The following is a 21480-nucleotide window of genomic DNA, read 5'->3' as shown; positions in this document are numbered from 1 at the left end:
TTATATCTCAGTGCAGACAGCCTCTTACAGCATAGCTGACTAAACTACATGTGATGATATTTGGAAAAGTATTCTATTTTACTCTTTAGTGAATTTTATAGACAAACCATCCAAGGAGCATTTTAATGTATCCTAGAGTAACCAAGGCAATCTTTACCACAAGGCTGATTATCATGCTGCAAAGCAAAGTTTTGATTAAATAAATACTTGCCCGTACAATGTACTAGATATGTGTAAAGCATGTATGTAAAGAGTTGATATGAACAAACAGAAATTATTTTGGTTTGATTTCAGTTTTTGTACTTTCAGTCTTCTCCCAATTAACCACACACTTAGTGCGTAGGCGGACCCCACCAGAAAGGCCGAGAGGGGGGTTTTGACGACTGGGCAACTCTCAACCTCCATAAATTTGCCCAGGCATGCGCCATGGAGAGGTCACTCCATAGTTGCCTCACAGCGACTGAAACAACACGGAAGGTTCACAAACCACTGACCACCTCCAGGCGCGTATCCGTTGTCTCTCGAGATAAGGAGGCCCAAAAGAAAGAAAGAAGAAGTGCAGTCAACTGTGAATAAACAGAGCTTGAATAGATTTTGAAACCCTAATTGTCATGTTACCTTTCTTTCCCATGCAGAAATCTTTCAATGCATGTAGCCCCTTAAAACCATAATTTGATTTTAAATCTCAATCTTGAAAAACATTTGGTAGAAAACTACAAACCCAACTGTGTTTTGAATTTTAGTTACAGTAAATGTAAGAATATTTCCATGCGCTTGATTTTTGAGCCTTGCAGGGAAATAGGTTTCTAATTGGCAGTGTGACATCATAATTCCCAGATCACAGTGAACAGGTTAGTAACTTGGAGAATTTAATGGCAGTCAATTATTATGCTCAGATCTGTGATTCAGTACAAATCAGCACACAACCAGTCATGTAAGGCCAAATAACTAAACAAACAAAGCCATTCAGTGCCTTTGGGTATTCTTGCTTGATGAAAATCCTCTAAGGAAAACGTCACCAGGATGGGGAAAACCCCTCAGACATTTTGGAAATTAGTAATTTCCTAGCCCCCGTTCTCCACCCTTTGCTCTGCAAATTCTACAGGAAACTTGTGTGATATAAGCTGCAGGCGAATATTTTGCAGTTCTTCAAGGCCATTTAGCAAACATATTTTCGAAAAATCTGTCTCTTTTGGAAAACACATCTGCAAGTGGCCTTGTACAGCTACAAATATTTTAAGATTTGGATTGCCTATTTACAAAGTTCAGAGAAGAACAGAAAAGAAGATTCTAGAATGGAGAGATGTGTAAAACATAAGCCAAGTTTTAAAAATGCTGCGGATCCTGAATAATGAAAATGTATGTAAGCTAAGTTAAATGGTACATGTTTTGAGGAATATAAATGATTAGAAGATACCTTTTTCTTCACTAAGTTGGTTAACCCTGTTAAAAATAATTATAGGAATGGGATTTAAGTTTGACATCATGTATTGACAGAAATAATCAAATATTTCATGGCATGTCATGTTCCTATGCTCCCAGGGCCATGGAATCTGTGGACTGCAATGTACCAGGGTTGAATAATGAAAGATATGAGTGATATTAGAGTTTTCCACACTCAGTTGAATTTTACCTAAATTTCCTATAGGAGATTACATAGAGTAATAAAATCATAGAGTTATACAGCACAGAAACAGGCCCTTTGGCCCATCTTGTCTGTGCTGACCTAAATATTCTAATCCCATTTTCCAGCACTTGGCCGGTAGCCTTGCATGCAATGGTGTTTCAAGTGCTCATCTAAATACTTCTTAAATGTTGTGTGGGTTCCTGCCTCTACCACCTTTTCAGGCAGTGTGTTCCAGAATCCAACCACCCTCTGAGTGAAAATATTTTTCCTCAAATCCCCTGTAAACCTCCTGCCCCTTACCTTAAATCTATGCCCACTGGTTATCGACATCTCCGCTAAGGAAAAAAGTTTCTTCCTATCTACCCTTTCAATGCCCCTCATAATTTTGTATACCTCAATCAGGTCCCCGCTCAGCCTTCTCTGCTCTAAGGAAAACAACCCTAGCCTTTTCAGTCTCTCTTCATAGCTGAAATACTCCAGCCCAGGCAACATCCTGGTGAATCTCCTCTGCACCCTTCCAGTGCAATCACATCCTTCCTATAGTGTGGTGCCCAAAACTGTACACAATACTCCAGCTGTGGCCTAACTAGTGTTTTATACAGCTCCATCATAAGCAGTTCCGAAGAAGGGTCACTGACCCGAAACGTTAACTCTGCTTCTCTTTCCACAGATGCTGCCAGACCTGCTGAGTGAATCCAGCATTTCTTGTTTTTGTTCCATCATAACCTCCCTGCTCTTATATTCTATGCCTCGGCTAATAAAGGCAAGTATCCCATATGCCTTCCTAACCACCTTATCTACCTGTGCTGCTGCCTTCAGTAATCAATGGACAAGTATACCAAGTTCCCCCTGACCTTCTGTACTTCCTAGGGTCTTACCATCCATTGTATATTCCCTTGCCTTGTTAGTCCTCCCAAAATGCATCACCTCACACTTCTCAGGATTAAATTCCATTTGCCACTGCTCTGACCATCTTACCAGCCCATCTATATCGTCCTATAATCTAAGGCGTTCCTCCTCACTATTTACAATACCACCAATTTTTGTGTCATCTGCGAACTTACTGATTATGCCTCCTATATTCACGTCAAAATCATGAATGTACACTACAAACAGCAAGGGTCCGAGCACCGATCCCTGTGGTACACCACTGGTCACAGGCTTCCAATCGCAAAAACAACCCTCAACCATCACCCTCTGCCTCTTGCCACTAAGCCAATTTTGGATCCAACTTGCCAAATTGCCCTGGATCCCATGGGCTCTTACCTTCTTGACCAATCTCCCATGTGGGACCTTATCAAAAGCCTTACTGAAGTCCATGTAGACTACATCAACTGCTTTACCCTCATCTACACACCTCGAAAAATTCAATCAAATTTGTTAGGCATGATCTCCCCCTGACAAAGCTATGCTGACTCTCCTTGATTAATTCCTGCCTCTCCAAGTGGAGATAAATCCTGCCCCTCGAATTTTTTTCCAATAGTATCCCTACCTTCCATGGATTAGTTGAGTCAGTGATGGAGCAAATTGTCATGGCTGTGGAAGAAATGGCTTTGATGGGCAGAATGAACTTTTAGTTCCTACATTTTAAAGGGTTAAGGTGAGCTATAATTATAGTTCAGATCTGATTTTATTCCAAAAGTGCTTAATCAAATAATATTTTGTGGCTTTGCTTTACGCGCAGTTTGTGTAAAGTTAACAAGATCAATTCAGTTTATTCAACCTTAAAATAGGGGAGTTAGTTTTTTACAAGCAGAATTTAATAGGGCGGATGGGTGGTGAAATCAACTGGAACACTTAGATTTCTGAGGTAATTTGATCTTTGGACCTCACCAAAGATAACTTATAAAAAGAGTTCCATTAAATTTATACTAGTTATACTATTTTCTCCATAAACATTTACAGAATATGTTCACCTTTTACCATAAATCATTCAATTTCTGATGCGATGTAAAGAAAAAATGTTTGTGCTTCCTTGCAAGTGATTTTAAAATCTTTCTTTTCACAATAAATCTGCTTGATTTGGTAGCATGCTGGTGTGGCATATTGGTATTCCAATGTGCTGTGTTAGAAGTGGTGATATAGCTGGCAGTAAGTTGGAAAAGTACACTTGTGTCTTTGTGTCCAATTGTCTCCACATAGTTACAGATCTCAGCTGTGTTCTATGTGCAAATTTCAAACAGAGGACAAAACAGGCAGTTTAATCATCAGGCCATTGACCATGTTAAACATCCAATCCCTCCACCACCTGTGCACCATGGCTGCAGTGTGTACTATCCACAAGATGCACTGTAGCAACCCGCAGCATCTCCCAAACCTGTGACCTCCACCACCTAGAAAGACAAAGGGCAGTAGTTTGTGGGAACACCATCATCTTCAAGTTCCCCTCCAGTCACACAGCATCCTAACTTGGAAATGTATCACTGTCACTTCATCATCAAACCATGGAACTCCCTACCCAACCACACTGTGGGCGTATCTTCACTGCATGGACAGTAGTAGTTCAAGAGGAATGTTCAGCATCATCTTCTCTTGGACAATTAGGGATGGGCAATAAATACTAGCCTTGTTAGCAATGCCCATATTCCAAGAATGAATAAAAAAAGACAATGCTAAACAGAAGGAGGGGGAGGCATAATCAGGAATTAGTTACACCTCTTATCAAGCTCCAGGGCTGAATGAATAACTCCTGTTATTTTATCCTAATGGCTGATTATGAAAATGTATGGTTAGATGTGTTGAAACAGGTCACTTCCCTCCACTCAAGCAACTTATGGCTTGTGGCAAAAGGAGACCTGAAAGTGGAGAAAGTACTAAAATGAGTCTTGGGTTTCACGTACAAGTTACGATTACAAATATATCTTAATATTTTTTATACGGAATTTCAACATTCCATTTCAACATTGGTGTTTTTTTTTAAAGAATTGGTGTTTTGATTTGGGGAGGGAAGGAACTCAAAAACAACACACCATTTGCATTACACATATGTAACTTAATGATTTGTCATTGCAACATGAGCTACATAATTGCATCACTTTATTTATGTCATTATTGGACATCTACCTCATTGCCATTCTAATGATGACAATCAACCCTTTAACTTCTCTTCTTAAGCAGTCCCTTGGGAAAGAGGATGACTTTCTTCCACTCCAGGGTTCTGGGTCCTTAGGTGACTGAATAGTCCAATTCTGGATCTGCACACTCTGCCACAGGTGGGGCAAGTGGTGTTTGGTGAGGTGAGTGAATGGGATGCTTGAATTTCCAAACGCTCCTTCCACTGTTTGCACTTGGTCACTGCCTGGGCATGTCAGCATTGTTCAGACTGGCTGGCACCTTTGAGGATGCTTCTTCTCCATTTTGGGCGGTCTCGGGCAAGAGATTTCCACGAATCAGTGGAGATGTCACATTTTTTCAGAGAAGCTTTAAGGACATCCTTGTAGCATTTCCTCTGCCATCCTGGTAGCCCTTGCTGTGACGGAGCTCGGAGTAGAAAGCTTGTTTTGGGAGTCTTGTATCAGGCATGCGGACGATCTGGCCCACCCAGCGTAACTGACTTGCTACGACCAGTGTCTCAATACTGACGATGTTGGCCTGAGAGAGGACACTGATAATGGAGCACCTGTCCTGCAACTGAATTTGCAGGATCTTGCGGAGACACCATTGGTGATATCTTTCCAGGGCTTTGAGATGTCTGCTGTATGTCCATGTTTCCAATGCATACAGGAGGACAGGTAACACTGCAGCCCTGTAGACCATGAGCTTGGTGCCAGGTTTGAGGTCTTTGTTATCAAACACTCTTTTTCTCAGATGACTAACATCAAAAGTTACATTGAAATTTCCCAGTGTTTCTATCTATCTAGCTATCTATCTGAAACATTGGACTGGATTTTTCCTGCATGCTTCTGAACTCTGCCGTCAGGCTTCAATGTGGGTCAGAAGCCTGTACTGTGAGGGAAATAGTCACTTATTGCGATTTTGCTTGGAGCGGCCAATTAATGGCTGGAGGGTAGGCTCGCTGTCCAATTAAGAATGGTTGATGGTCTCTCGTAGCTGGAGGGCCAATCAGAGGCCTTCCAGCTTGAAAGCAGCAGAAGTATGTAAGTGAGGGAGAGGGCTCTTCAAAATGGAAGTGCCCTCTCCCCAGTTTTTTCAAAAATTAAATAAAAAATGGCGTTTATAGCAGGCCACCACTATATGGGGGGGAATTCCCTCCACAAGGCGGCCTGCAGTGCTGCTGCATTCAGGCAGGCAGGGAGGGCCTCTAAGCTTGTCTGGGCCCCACCCCCATTGGTCTGCTGCCAGAAGGCAGCTTCCGGGAGGCCGACTGAAAATCCCATTTGGCCTCCTTCAATTGGCCTTAAGTAGCCATTAACTAGCTTAATTGGCTACCCCCTGCGTGCAGGCAGGTAGCCCTGCCGCCCCCACTTGCCAATCCCCCCTTCCGGAAAATGGTCTGGGGGCAGAATGAAATCAGGGAACTAGCACACAGCCGGCAGTGTTAGTTTTAGCACCATCCACCTCTGTTCCCAGCCCAGCGGGGGCTCAAAGTCCTGCCATTAACTCTGTTTCTCTCTCCATTGATGTTGCCAGACCTGCTGTGTATTTCCAGCATTTTCTGGTTTTATATCTATCTGCTGGGTTTGATTTGTTTCTTGCTGCTGGAATGGAGCACATTGCTAATCTCCAGGGCACCATTCATTGTCCCAACCCAGCTGGTACCTATTTAAGGTTGCTCCGCCTTAATAAGTTGAATTTAAAGGGGAATATAGGCATGGTTTTAATTGCAAATATATAAACTCTATCTCTGCTAAACTTGCTATACAGCTCAGCAGGACAGACATTCAAGAATAAAAAGATATATTTATCATCTTTATCAGATTTCATAAAGACGAAAACTACTAAATCTGGTGCCAGGCTGTAGAGGGGCTCACAACACATCAATGTTGAAAGTGTTGGTTAAGGCAATAAACTCCTGATAACTTGGAGCACTTAATACACTACTGTAATTTTGATCTTAAATCCCATGATAGGGTAGCTCTGGTTTCCTTTTAAAGCTGTTCTTCCTCATAATTCTATCAGAATTAATATTCTCCAAAGTTGAAGTAATCTTTATGATTAAATTTTGGGCCTGAATTTTTCCTATCAATTTGTTTTGTACTTTAGAATTTTTATACTGCAAGAGCAAAGTTTTGTCACTTTTCTTCCCCAGCCTTGAATATAAACAATAACTCTGCAAATCTCAAGAAGAGATCAAAGCTTCAATTTTAGAATTGATTTTTGTTGATCCTTTCCACCATTTGTTTGACTCCACGGTGGAGGTGGCGAATGAAGAGATTTATCATCAGTAGCTTGAGTGCGTGAAAGCTAATGCAAATCCCATCTGCTGTCCCACTCTGTTAGCAAGATTCACGTCAAGTGATTGTAAGAGTTAGGAAGGCTTTGCTCACTGTAACCACTCCATCAAGTGGATAATTAATGAAGATGTACAGTCTGAATTTAAAATGTAAACATTTTGATAGAGTTAAACAGTAATGACGCCTTTTTCAATCTTGATGTCCTTCACTGTGAGACTTGCCTTTTCACCTAGGCTTCCCGAAATACATTAAACAACTGACTTTGATAATGGGGTGGGGGCGACACATTCATATCCCTGAGCACTTTGGGAAGCTGACTGCATTGCAATCCGTTGAGCAAGTGTTAGTGACGCAATTACGTCATTAGGGAAATCTTTGGGATGTAGGGAAAAACAGCTGCGGTTTTCCCTTTTATCAATCGTCTCTCAATGACGACCAATTCTTCAACATGTGTTCAGAGGAAGGAGACTGGACAGCTGGGCAATGGCTCGTGTGCTGTTTATCAAGAACAGCTGAATATTTTTGTGAGTCATTGGGAACAATGGGGGGTGTGGGTGGAGGTTGGTGAGGGAGGGTGGAATCTGTCTTTCCGTGATAGAAATCTATGTGTTTGGCTAAGTGACATGATTGGAACAGCTGGTTTACTTTTTATTGAAAGGTCAGTTGTTGCTTTATAGTTGAGATTTAATCTGTTTCCAAGAACAAGCCTTTTGATGTTTTTTATAGGAAATATACTTGACGATTGGGAAATAAGATTATAAAGAACATTAAGAAAACAGGAATGTGATGAGTACATTTGTTTTACTCTTCCCTAACTATGCATCTTTTCAAAATACTTGAGGTTAACTTTTGTCCCTCATTTCATTAAGGATTATAAACAAAAAAGCTGTAGAATTTGACAGTTTAAATGATTTTTCATCTCGTGTTTTTTTCCTTGTCTCTATTCCTTTTGAAGAAGACATTTAAGTTACTGCTGTAGTGGAGGATAAGCTTCTGGTATGTAGCTGTTCTTCATGTCAGAGAAGGAGTAGCATATGTTGTGGAATATTTGCCTTCCGGATCAATCAAAACCAAGCCTGAGACCACACAAGCATACTGTAGTTAAAGGACTATCTCTGTCCTGCGTCCAGTAGGGGAAAAAATGTCTGTATTGTGTTTTATATGATTATATAAACAGAATAAATGTGAATTGAATATTTGGCTTCAACTGGCCGTATCTGAAAGAGTTCATCTGTCTCTGTCAGGAGTGTATTGCCCAGACAATTGCTGAGTTTCAATGAGAAGCAGCTTTCTTTATAAGTGCCATTAGGTCAAAGTTTGCTTTGTGGTTGAGCAATGTTTTTTTGAGTTGCTAATATATGTAGTCTGCAGACTGGGGAAGTAGAGATTGTGTGAGATATTGGGCTCATCAGTGCCTGCTTTTTTGGGCCCTTAGAGCTCCAAAATGGTATCCGTGATGCGTGCACATACTTGTGGGGTGAATTATGCTGGAGGCCATATTTGCACAGGTGTTAGCAAGCACACAGAAAACATCCTACTGAAGTATATAGAGCTGGGAGAACAAGTCAATCAATATGTAATGCTGATTTGACACCAGCAATGCTTTTTTGTAGCTTAACACTCCAGCCAATGCCTACTCTTAACCTCGCACAGCTAAACACGCATTCAGCAGCAGAAAAGTCCCCCACCACTGCTATTTAAAGGGATCATCAGCTACTTACAGGTTAGTTCCTCCATTGATTTATTCTGGCTATTACTTAGATTCTACAAGTTTGGTGCTTTCCGTGGTTGTTTCAAATTGCTGAAGTCTCCAGGGAGTGGTTTGATAGCTGCGGAAGGAGTTTTTGTTGACTTCAAGGCTTCTGCACATATCAGTTGCTGCCAGACAAACGTGCAGTAGTAGGCATTTCCCTTGGCATACAGAATGGCTTGGAGAATGAACAGTGGCCACGCAGAGCAGGACAAGTTGCTAGATGAAGGAGGAGGAGGAGAAGGGGGTCTCAGCAGGAGGCCAGATCTGCCCAGGGGTTTCAGGGAGTAATTCTCCTACCTGAACCTCAGGAGGAAAACATGTGAAATGACTGCACTTCAGTAAGGATGCCCTGACTGAAATCTGCCAGCTGCTGCAGCCACAACTGCAACCTCAGAGCAGGGTAAGGATAGTGTTGCCAGTGGCTGTGAAGGTGACTTTGGCAATGAGTTTTTAATGCATCTGGCTCCTTCCAATCTAGGGATGGAGATATTTGCACCATCTTGCAGTTTGTCATCCACTGTGTGTAAGGGAAATCACCAAGGCTCGCTGTTCAGTGCGAGCAAACTACATTTCACCCTCTCTTGCAAGATACAAGCAGGTAGAGTGAGCACGTGGCTTTTCTAGGATTGCAGGCTTTCCAATGGTGCAGTGTGCCTTTGTTTGCAAGTACATTGTTTTGCAGACACCAAATATCAAATCTCCCCAATACAAGAATCAAAGGGGATCCAACTCCCTCAATGTACAGATTGTCTGCAGCAGTCTGCTGTGCCATCTGCATTTGAGCCACCACGCCAAATTAAAGGGTGGTTACTGGGAGACCAGGACTTTGCTGAGAACATGACTGATGACTCTAGTGCAGAACCCACACACAGATACACGACATGCATACAATCTAAACCATGCTGCTCCATGAAATGTGATCTAGCATGCCCGTAGTGTGCTGAAACAACACTTCCACTCTCCGGACCACTCTGGAGGAGCTCTGCAGCAGTCAAGAGAGCTTGTGGTGGTTTGTTGCATGCTGCACAACCTGGCCATCATGAGGAAATAACCATTGCCACCAGCTATACGATGAGTAGTTGAGGAGCATGAGGAGGAGGAGAAAAAGAAAGAGGAGAAAGAAGAAGGGAAGATGTAATCTAGAGAGCTCTTTTCTGCCCGGACTGTCCGTAAATAACTTATCTGAATGTGATGCCAGTAATCACAACTCTAATTCCCCAATCACCCACCATTCCACACCTTAACTTCCTTCTGTCACTGACCATCACAGCATCCACTGATCCACAGTGCAAAGATTAAAGCCACCACAAAATAAACATTCCAAACCAAACTTATAAATGAAATCATGTCATATTGTATATAGAAGTCAACTAATCACTCTTGTACATTCCCTTAATGCTTGTCTTCAGTGTACCTTTGCCCCTGTGAGTGCTCCCACACAGTGCTATCCAAGTGGCTGCAGCACAGCTGGTGAAAGGCTGTTGATTTTCAGTGGAGGAAACTGCAGATAGCCTTGGAGGATGACCTCGAGCAGCCCTGGGCCGAGAAGGCCAGAATGCCAACTGCACCATCTTGGCATGGGCAGCAGCAATCTGGACTGGCTGGCTGAAAGGCAGCAGCAAGGGCACTGCCCAAGTCAGTGACGTGGAAGGATGAATGCTGAGATGGACAGCAGGTTCGTGCTCCATGAAGCCACTGCTGCTCCTCTGGGACAGCGCCTCCGCAATCCTAGTAATATGTTGGAGGACTGATTAATGGAATGCTGTGACACTCCGCAAGCCCCTTTTCACATTGCAATCCACAGCCATAATGGCAGCAGGCTGAGCTTGCAGGGCAGCACTCAGACGTTGGGTGGCTGCTGCTTGTGCTGCAATGGAAGATGTGACATTGGTCATCAGATATTGTATTGGACGCACAAGTATGTGAACAGAGTTGGCCACCCTTCCATGCCGGAAAGGTTGGGTTTCAAGCTTTGTGAAAAGCCCTGTGCCAAGTTGGTGCTGGACTGCTCTATCCTCCTTGACATTGACAGTAGGCATTCTGGCAGGCTTCCCAATGCACCGAGTATTTTGTTGTGCAAACCCATCAGCATACTTCTGTAGGCTGCCCCATCAAAGTCCTCGTCTGAGTCTTCTATGGCAGAAGCCATTGAGACTTCGTCCTCCGCCGAACTGGCACCTGCGCTATCCTTTCCCTCTGCCCTGGCTGCAACCTATTCATGCTCGGTGTCTCACCACATGCAGATTCTGTCTCTAATCTATCCAAGGTGTCAGCTGTGGTTCAATTGGTAGCATGTATCCCTCAGAAGGTTGTGAGTTCAAGTTCCACTCCAGGGACGTGAGCACAAAAAGCTAGGCTGATACCCCAGTGCAGTACTGAGGGATTGTTAGACTGTTGGGGGTCTTTCAGATTAGGTGTTAAGCTGAAGCCTCTTCTGCCCTCTCAGGTGGGGATGTAAAAGATTCCATGGCACGCTATTTTGAAGAAGAGCAGCAGAGTTCTCCCTGGTGTCCTGGCCAATATTTATCCCTCAATCAACATCACAAAAACATTTTATAATGTTGCTGATTGTGGGTGTTTGCTCTGTGCAAATTGGCTGTTGTATTTCCTACATCACAATGGTGACTGCATTTCAAAAAGTACTGTATTAGTTATAAAGTACTTTCAGACACCTTGAGGTTATGAAAGATGCTATATAAATGCAAGTCTTTATTCTTTTCTAAGATACATGTAGTGTCAGTATCTGAGCTGATGGCTGTGAGTATGAAATCAAGTGACAGTTCTGTGTCATCACTGTCTCATTGCTATTCCTCCATTGCTTGGCCAGGTTCCACCTCTTTGGGATCTGAAAGGAAAAAGGTACATGGGTAAGGCTGTGGTGCAGGGAGGGAGGAAGTAAGAGGTGCATACTCACACCATCTGCAGTTTGTAAATCAGGAGAGGGTGTGGGATTAGGGGGGAGTTGGATGTGCAAAGGAGGATTAGATATATGAGGATATGAAGCTTCAGTCCACTGCTGGCCACGGCCTCAGCCATGGGCATGACAATAATGGCCAGCATCATTTCTTCCATAAGTATCCTCTTCAGGTTAGTTCCTGTTGCCTTTGATTGTGTGGCACCTTGTACTGCAAGAGAGAGTGGAAAGTGTGCCAGTGAGTATGGCTGATGTGGCTGTCATGGTTGACTAGCTGTCAGTCTGTAAAATGTGGGTGTGAAGCTTGCAGCACTGCTAAGTGTGTGAGGGTGACGTGAAGCATATGAATGTCAGGCATGAGGCCTGAATGTTGGACTTTGTTGGTGATGAGACTGGTGAATTGAGCAGTGGCTGAGACTAGTGATACAGTGGTATGGCATTTAAAGATGCATTCATTGAATGTGACCATTTGTGTGAAGTCATTGAACTTCTTGCACACTGCATCTACTAGACTCCTGGCATTGACCTCCCTGCCTATTTGCTCCCAAAGCCTTTGTGTGTGACTGGAGGGCCCCCTGCCCCCTTGCCGATACGGTACACGTCTCTCTCTTTGCACCTCCTCCACCAAAATCTCAAGTGCAACATCCAAAAACCTTGGAGCCCGCTGTCTCCTGTTGTGCCATTCCTCACTGTTTCTCAAGTCTGATTCTCTTCAATCACATCTCTCACCACCTGCTCTGACAACAATGCACTTCCCTTTAAGAGGTGCAGACTAGCTTGATGCCGCGCAGGCTAGCATTAAGTTCTGCTAGCCTCTCACGATATTGATATATATCCACGTGCTACCTGCATTGTAATAAACTGGTGTGAATTACTTGTTATACATGACCCCCACTGCTGTTTATAACCATAGAACCATCGAGAAGTTAAGGCACAGAAAGAGGCCATTCAGCCCATGTGTCTGCGCCGGCTGAGAAAAAACTAGCTGCCCAATCTAATCCCACCTTCCAGCACCTGGTCCAAAGCCTTGCAGGTTATAGTACTTCAGGCGCATGTCCAGGTACTTTTTAAATGAGTTGAGGGTTTTTGCCTCCACCAACGATCCGAGCAGTGAGTTCCAGGCACCCACCACCCTCTGGGTGAAAAAGTTTTTCCTCATGTCCCCTCTAATCCTTCTACCAGTCACCTTAATCTGTGCACCCTGGTAATTGAACCTCTCCGCTAGGGGAAAACAGGTCCTTCCTGTCTACTCTATCTAGGCCCCTCATAATTTTATACACCTCAATTAAGTCACTCCTCAGCCTCCTCTGTTCTAAGGAAAACAACCCTAGCCGATCCAAATCTTTCCTCATAGCTGCAACTTTCAAGCCCTGGCAGCATTCTTGTAAATCTCCTCTGTACTCTCTCCAGAGCAATGATGTTCTTCCTGTAATGTGGTGACCAGAACTGTATACAATACTCCAGCTGTGGCCTAACCAGCATTTTATACAGTTCCAGCATTACATCCTTGCTTTTGTATTCAATACCTCGGCCAATAAAGGAAAGCGTTCCATATGCCTTCTTCACCACCATATCTACCTGTCCTGCCACCTTCAGGGACCTGTGGTCACTCACTCCAAGGTCTCTCGCTTCTTCTACCCCTCTTTTGTCCTGTTTTCAGGGCCTAGCCAATTTAGCTCCCATTGTCTCTAATGGTGATGCATCAGAATATATACTTGGAAGAAAATTATTTCATACATCAATTTTAACACTTTTTCTTGAAAGGCTTTTTTTTGGACATAAAAAAAGTTCATTTTCAATTCAGATCAGTCGGAATATTATTGTATCCATGCACAAACATAGCATTGGAAAGGCTACATAAGACTGCTTCTTCCAAAAGTCTTGTAGATTATTGGGCTGTGTAATGTATGTTCTGAGGAAAATATTTTATCCCCTGTTTCGATCATTGTTGTTTTCTATGTATTTATACCATCAATTAATTGCAGTATCTAACTGCTCTAATGTCATATGGAATCATAGAGTTATGCAGCACAGAAACAGGCCTTTTGGCCCATCGTGTCCATGCTGGCCATCAAGCACCTATCTATTCTAATCCCATTTTCCAGCACGTGGCCTGTAGCCTTGAATGCTATGGTGTTTCAAGTGCTCATCTAGATACTTCTTAGATTTTGTGAGGATTCCTGTCTCTACCACCCCTTCAGTCAATGTGTTCCAGATTCCAATCACCCTCTGGGTGAAAAAAACTTTTCCTCAAATCCCCTCTAAACCTCCTGCCCCTTACCTTAAATCTATGCCCCCTGGTTATTGACACCTCGACTAAGGCAAAAGGTTTCTTCCTATCTACCCTATCTATGCCCCTCATAATTTTGTATGCCTCAATCACGTCTCCCCTCAGCCTTCTCTGGTATAAGGAAAACAACCCTAGCCTATCCAGTCTCTCTTCATAGCTGAAATGCTCCAGCCCAGATGAATCTCCTCTGTACCCTCTCCAGTGCAATCACATCCTTCCTATTGTGTGGTGACAGAACTGTACACAGTACTCTTGTTATGTTATAAATAAATCTAATTACAAGCTTCAGCTTGAATGTATTGGTCATAAAATGTAGGATTTACTGTTTTAAGGAGGAAGCAGAAGAAAGTGATTATTATCGCAAATGATTTGCAATCCAATATCTTTTTATTCAGGGGAATAGTTAGGCTTCTACATGCTATCCCACCTACGGCTTGCAAAAGGACACAGATTTCAATTCCTTGCAGAGTCAACCTGATTGTGAAACCTATTTGTCTACCTTAAAGATTCTGAAAGTCTGACCTGTAGCACACACTTCCAACAAAGGTCACTGAAGGGAACTTTGGACTTCCTCTTTATCCTAGAACCACAGCCCTTGAGTTGTAGTACCCATAACACTGTGGCTCAGAATGTGTTGTACAACTCCTGTGCTGCCACTCTTCCAGTGAAGCTGTGGTTAGGAAATTCTGGGCTCATGCCAGCTGTGTCTGTCTAATGCATCGACTTACCATATCGATTTAACTGTTGGGCTGATTTCTAAAATTTTTATGACTTGAATTCTGTAACAGTATTTTGCACTGTTTCCTTGTGAGCTCTGGTAAATATTACTGAATTAAATTCTCAGGAAATTGCAATGCGGTCGTTCATCCATCAATGCATGCTGGTACACTGGAATGACTGGAAGACAGTGATTTAATCCTGCCGTTTGTGACATTTGTCAACAGCTCAAATCTCACTGTTCATGTTATCTGAAATCCTGATTATTTCACTCCTGGGTATCTATTATTCTCCATATAAGCTATTCAGCCAGATCACTTTGTAATCATGTCAATTTTCCTGATTCCATGTTTGGCTAAATTAATTTGGTGGGACTACACCCTTGACATCATCTGGAGCAGTGTTGATTGTTCCATAATCCTTATGCAATTCACTTATAAGATGCCAGGTGTAGTATGCGTAATTAAATTCACCATATTCAGACACTGAGGCCCTGATAATGGCAGGAAGGGAGTGGGCCGATGTAGGGAGGTTTAGCGGCCAGGATACCCAGAAGTATGGGTTTCCTGGAGGTCCTGAGAAATTCAATGGGAGGATTTCTTTTATATTTTCTTGAATCTATTTCCCAGCTGCAGCCAGCCGGTTTGAGAGGTAGGCCTGTGGCACTAGGCCGCAGCCAGAGGTCGGACATCGGGGGAAGGGGAATCAAACATCAGGTGATGACAGGGTGGTGGGGAGGGAGGGGGGGTGGTCTGGTAGGGGTGTACATTAGGTGGGGTGGGTAGTAAGATGAAGAAAAAGTTGCTTTTCATGACCTTAGGATGTCCCAAATGCTTTACAGCCAATAAAATACTTTTTGAAGTGTAGTTACTGTTGTAATTTAGGAAACGTGGCAGCCAATGTGTGCACAGCAAACTCCCAAAAACAACAATGTAATAATGACTAGATAATTCGTTTTTGTAATGTCGATTGAGGGATAAATATTGGCCAGGACACCAGGGATAACTCACACTGCCTTTACAACCACCTGAGAATGTAGACAGGCCCTTGGTTTAAGGTCTCATCTGAAAGATGGCACCTTTGACAGTGCAGCACTCCTTCAGTACTGTACTGCAGTGTCAGCCTACATTTTTGTGCTCAAGTCTTTGAAGTGGAACTTGAACCCACAACCGTCTGAGGTGAGAGTACCATCAACTGAGCAATGGCTGACATGTAGGATATTGGACAGAGGGAGAAGTCAGACATCACGGAGGAAGTCCAGTTGGAGATTGGGGGAGGTTGTCCAAATGCAAGGAGTCCGATCACAGAGCCGGGAGGTGTGGGGGGGCGCAGTCAAGGGAGTATGATTGTAATGGAAGTCGGTGAGCTTGGTGGGCCAGGGTCAAACACTTCTGTTTTTTTTGGCCAACAAGTAGCACTGGAAAGTTACTTACCTGCTCCATCCAGTCATGCTTACCTTCCAGCTGCCAGGTTTTCCGAGGCCCAACCAGGCAGTGTTAAATCTGGAATGGAGAAAAATCTTAGGCATGCGGCCTCATTAAAATATTTTAAATACCAGCTGCCTCTGGAGAGCAGATTAGTCACCCACCCCCCAACTTGCCTCCATTAAAACCGAAGATCGGTGCATTGGAGGCTGTTTGGGTTCGTGTTCCTGAGCTTTATTTATTTTTAAAACCCACACCCATCCCTACCCAACCTTAGGGTTCAAATTCCCCTCTATGTTTCCATTGCACTTTGGAGTAAAAGGTCTATTGAATAATAAATTCATGATAAATTTATAGTACTGTATTTTGTTGAAATGTGAAATATTCATAACAGGAATTAAAATATAACAATTCATGTGGCAAGCTCTGTAAATGACATCAGAATTCTTCATAATATACATCCACATGATCATAATAATTGAATTAGCCTCCTCCCTAACTAGTTTATGCAGTGATTCGTATAAGCTGCTTCAGATGACAGATGGTAACATTTTGCAGCTCAACAGCTATCACAGCTGGTTATGACTCCCCATCAAGACATTTATAAAATGAGGTTAGTGAAAAGCTTGCAGCTATTTTTCAAATCGAAAGACAGAAGTCTTCTTTCTCTTTGGAAAAATAAAATGCAATTAAAATAACCAAAACAATTTTAGCTCTTCATATATTGTCTTTATCTCCTTCAGATTTATTTTCTAAATAGTTACAATTAAATTTCTTTTTGGAAGTTCCTTGGGCTGTAAACTAAATGACACCATATGGTTTAACAAAGATTTCCCAGTATTACATAGTATTCCATAGTATTTACAGTATGGAAATAAGCCAATTGCTCCCAACAGGTCTATGCTGGTGCTTGTGTTCCACACGAACCCCTGCCACCCTACTTCATCCTGCCCTATTAAAATTTGATACTAATATTTAAGTTGTTGCTATTTATTTTCTGGTTAATCACCTTTTCATTAGTTTATAATTTTAGTTTGTATCCATAGCTGCAGAAATATAACAGCATGGGCCACAAAATGTTTACAAATTATGATGAGAATTCATCGTAGGAACAATAAGCGAACACTTCGGTTAGAATTTCCTTTCCCTTTGTGTGCATTTACAGGCACCAAACTGGGCATAAATGGATCCAACAGCAATTTTTTTCTCCATACACAAGAGGGCCAGAAATATCAACAGCGGAGTCCGCACTGCAATTGTCAAAGGCGACTCCAGCAAGCCCGACCATTCTGTTGTACAATAGTGCACAGCTGTCTGGCTCACAGTGAACAGGGAGCAAGCTTTATTGCTGCACGATGAAATGTTTTGGGCCACGGGGATCTTGCACCGGGCCAAGTGTAGGACATTTTTTTTAAGTTCTGGAAGAGCTGCCTCACCTCTTTATTCCGCTGGCCCTCTATGGAACTGCCTGTTCTCATCAGCAAGGCAGTGGCAGGCACTATCATGGCTGCCACTTACCTTTGCCACTCACGCTCTGTAGGCAGCTCCCACCTCCTGTAGATGTTCGGGGCCACTAATTGGGCACTGAGCTCACCCCCTGCCCAATTAGGCCATTACCATTTGAAGATAGCATCGCGTTAGCAACGCAACTCAGGTGCAGGGTCAGGACCTGGCAATCATTTGGGCTTCTACCTCCTGTCTCTGTTTTGAAAATTCAGTCCATAGAGTTCTTGGAGGGCTGGAGGTGACAGAGATATGGAGGAGCAAGACCATGGAGGAATTTGAATACAATGATGAGTTAGGATAAGGGCAGTAGTGTTTTGGATGAGCTCAAGTTATGGTGCATGTAAGATAGAAGACTGGTCATGAAGGCATTGGAATAGTAAATTTAGAGGTAACAAGAGCATTGATGAGGGTTTCAGCAGCAGCTGAGTTGAGGAAGGGCAGAAACAAGTGCAGGTGGAATTAGGCCATCTTTGTAATGGAGAGAATATAGGGACACAAGCTCTGTTCAGAGTCAAATAGGACACCGAGGGAGCAAACAGTCTGGTTCAGTCTGAGACAGTGGCAAGGGAGGAGGATGGCATCAGAGGCTACAGAACCTAGTTTGTAGTGGACAGACAAAGACAATGGTTTCAGTCTTCCCAATATTTAATTGGAGGAAATTGAGGCTCAACCGGAACTGGATGGTGGACAGTCTGAAAATGTAGATGCAATGAAGGGCTCAAAAGAGGTAGAGGTAGAGTGTCATGAGCATACATTGGATAACTAATAGGGAACAGAGAGTCAGGATAAATAGATCATTTTCAGGTTGGCAAACTGTAACTAGTGGGGTGCCACAGGGATTAGCGCTGGGGCCTCAACTGTTTACGATCTATATTAATGACTTGGATGAAGGGACCGACTATATTGTAGCCAAATTTGCTGATGATACAAAGATAGGTAGGAAGGCTTTGAGGAGGGGTCAGAGTCTGGGATTAGGTTGGGCGTCGAGTTTTTTCAACCGGCACAGACACGATGGGCTGAATGGCCTCTTTCTATGCCATAACTTTTCTATGGTTCTAAAAGGATACAGCTAGGTTATGTGAATGGGCAAACGTTTGTCAGATGGAGTATAATGTGGGGAAATGTGAGGTTGTCCACTTTGGTGGAAGAATAGAAAAGCAGAATATTATTTAAATGGAGAGAGACTGCAAAATACTGCAGTATAGAGGGATCTGGGTGTCCTCATACATAAATCACAAAAAGTTAGCATGCAGGTACAGCAAGTAATGAGGAAGGCAAATGGAACATTGGCCTTTATTGCAAGGGGGTTAGCGTATAAAAGTAGGGAAGTCTTGTTGCAACTATACAGGGCTTGGTGAGACCATATCTAGAGTACTATACACATGCTGGAAATACTCAGCAGGTCTGGCAGCATCTGTGAAGAGAGAAGCAGAGTTAACGTCTCAGGCCAGTGACCCTTCATCAGAACTGGCAGATATTAGAAATGTTTTAAGCAAGTAAAGTGAGGGTGGGACAAGACATAACAAAAGAGAAGGTGTTGATAGGACAAGGTCACAGAGAATAACTGACCACAAGGTCATGGAGCAAAGGCAAATGGTATGTTAATGGTGTGCTGAAAGACAAAGCTTTAGTACAGCATTGAATTCATCAGGCCTTACCTGAACCTATTTCTATGTAGCTCATTTAAGAGGTATATCCTTTAATCTATCATTTGTCACTTTGCAAGTTATAATAATAGATTCAAGTTGGCCGATATGCCTTCAATCCCTTAACAAGACTTCCGTGTATTTTTTCTTCTGCAACTTACAATTACTCTCTTTGCTAGAAGTAGGGTAAGCATCCACAATCTGCTTTCATGCTGTGAGGTATATAGTAATACAATATCTGCTATTACATATACTGCAGGAGTCAATGTATTCAGAATATCTTTGAGAAACATGAAGGGATATTTTAAGCTGTTCCTGTACAGCTACAACAATGTGGAAAATTGCCCAGGCATGTCCTCTCAATAAAAAGCAGGACAAATCCAGTCTGGCCAATTATCACCCCATCTGTCTACTCTCAATCATCAGCAAAGTGATAGAAGGTGTTGTCGACAGTGCGATCAAGCGGCATTTACTCAGCAACAACCTGTTTGCTGATGCTCAGTTTGAGTTCTACCAGGGTCACTCAACTTCAGACTTCATTACAGCCTTGATTCAAACATAAACAAAAGAGTTGATTTCAAGAGGTGAGGTGAGCGTGACTGCCCTTGACATCAAGGCAGATTTTACTGAGAGTGGCATCAAGGAGCCCCAGCAAAACTGGAGTCAATGGGAATCAGGGAGAAACTCTCTGCTGGTTGGGATTGTACCTAGTGCAAAGGAAGATGGTATGGTTGTTGGAGGTCATTCATCTCAGTTCCAGGACATCACTGCAGGAGTTCCTCAGGGTAGTGACCTAGGCCCAACCATCTTCAGCTGCTTTATCAATGACCGTCCTTCAATCATAAGGTCAGAGGTTGGGATGTTCGCTGATGATTGCACAATGTTCAGCACCATTTGCAACTCCTCAGATACTGAAGCAGTCTGTGCCTGCATGCAGCAAGACCTGACAACATCCAGACTTAGGCAGATAAGTGGCAAGTAATATTCGCGCCACACAAGTTCCAGGCAATGGCAATCTTCAGCAAGAGAGAGTCCAACCATCTCCCCTTAACTTTCAATGGCATTACAAGGGCAGCAGATACATGGGAGCACCACCACCTGCAAGTTCCCCTCCAAGCCACACACCATTCTGATTTGGAACTATATCGCTATTCTTTCACTGTCGCTGGATCAAAATCCTGGAACTCCCTCCCTAACAGCACTGTGGATGTACCTACAACACATGGACTGCAGCAGTTCAAGAAGGCAGCTCACCACCATCTTCTTAAGGCAATTAGGAATGGGCAATAAATGCTGGTCTTGCCAGTGACGCTCACATGCCAATAAGAGGTTAGAGTCCTGCTGAGAGAATATGAGCAGCTAGGGGCTAAATTAAAAAGCAGAACCAAAAAGGTAATAATCTCCAGATTACTGAGCCACGAGAAAATTGGCAAAGGGTCAATAACATTAAAGAGGTAAATGCGTGGCTCAAAGATTGGTGTGGGAGAAATGGGTTCGAATTTGTGGGACATTGGCACCAGTACTGGGGAAGGAGGGAGCTGTTCCAATGGGATGGGCTTCACCTGAATCATGCTGAGACCGGATTCCTGGCGAATTGCATAACTAGGGCTGTAGATAGGGCTTTAAACTAAATAGTGGGGGGGAGGGTTCAGTTGCATGGAAAAACAGGAAGTTAAAGGAGAAGGTAGGAGTGCAAGTTAGTGGTGAGGCTGATTGTTACCAGAAAATAAAATGAAGGGACAGAACGTGTGAACATCATATTGCACCAAGGAATCATACAAGAGTAGGGAAATTTAATAATAGAACAAATTTAAAGGCTTTGTATCTGAATGCACGAAGCATTCGGAATAAAATAAATGAGTTAACTGCGCAAATAGAGAAAAATGGGCCTGATTTAGTGGCGATTACTGAGACGTGGTTGCAGGGAAACCAGGTTTGGGAATTGAATATCCAAGGGTACTCAGTATTTCGGAAGGATAGGCAAGAAGGAAAAGGAGGTGGTGTAGCTTTGTTAGTAAAGGAAGAGATCAGTGCTGTAGTGAGAAATGATCTAGGCACTGGAGATCAAGACATAGAATCAGTCTGAGTAGAAATAAGAAATAGCAAGGGAAAGAAGTCCCTGGTGGGAGTAATCTATAGGTCCCCAAACAGTAGTTCCGCAGTGGGGCACAGTATAAACCAGGAAATACTGGGGGCTTGTAAGAAAGGTACAGCAATAATCATGGGTGATTTTAATATGCACATAGACT

The sequence above is a fragment of the Heterodontus francisci genome, chromosome 25 (genome assembly GCF_036365525.1).
Source record: "Heterodontus francisci isolate sHetFra1 chromosome 25, sHetFra1.hap1, whole genome shotgun sequence".
NCBI lineage: Eukaryota > Metazoa > Chordata > Chondrichthyes > Heterodontiformes > Heterodontidae > Heterodontus > Heterodontus francisci.
The sequence above is the reverse complement of the archived record's forward strand: the minus strand, read 5'-3'. Positions refer to the sequence as shown.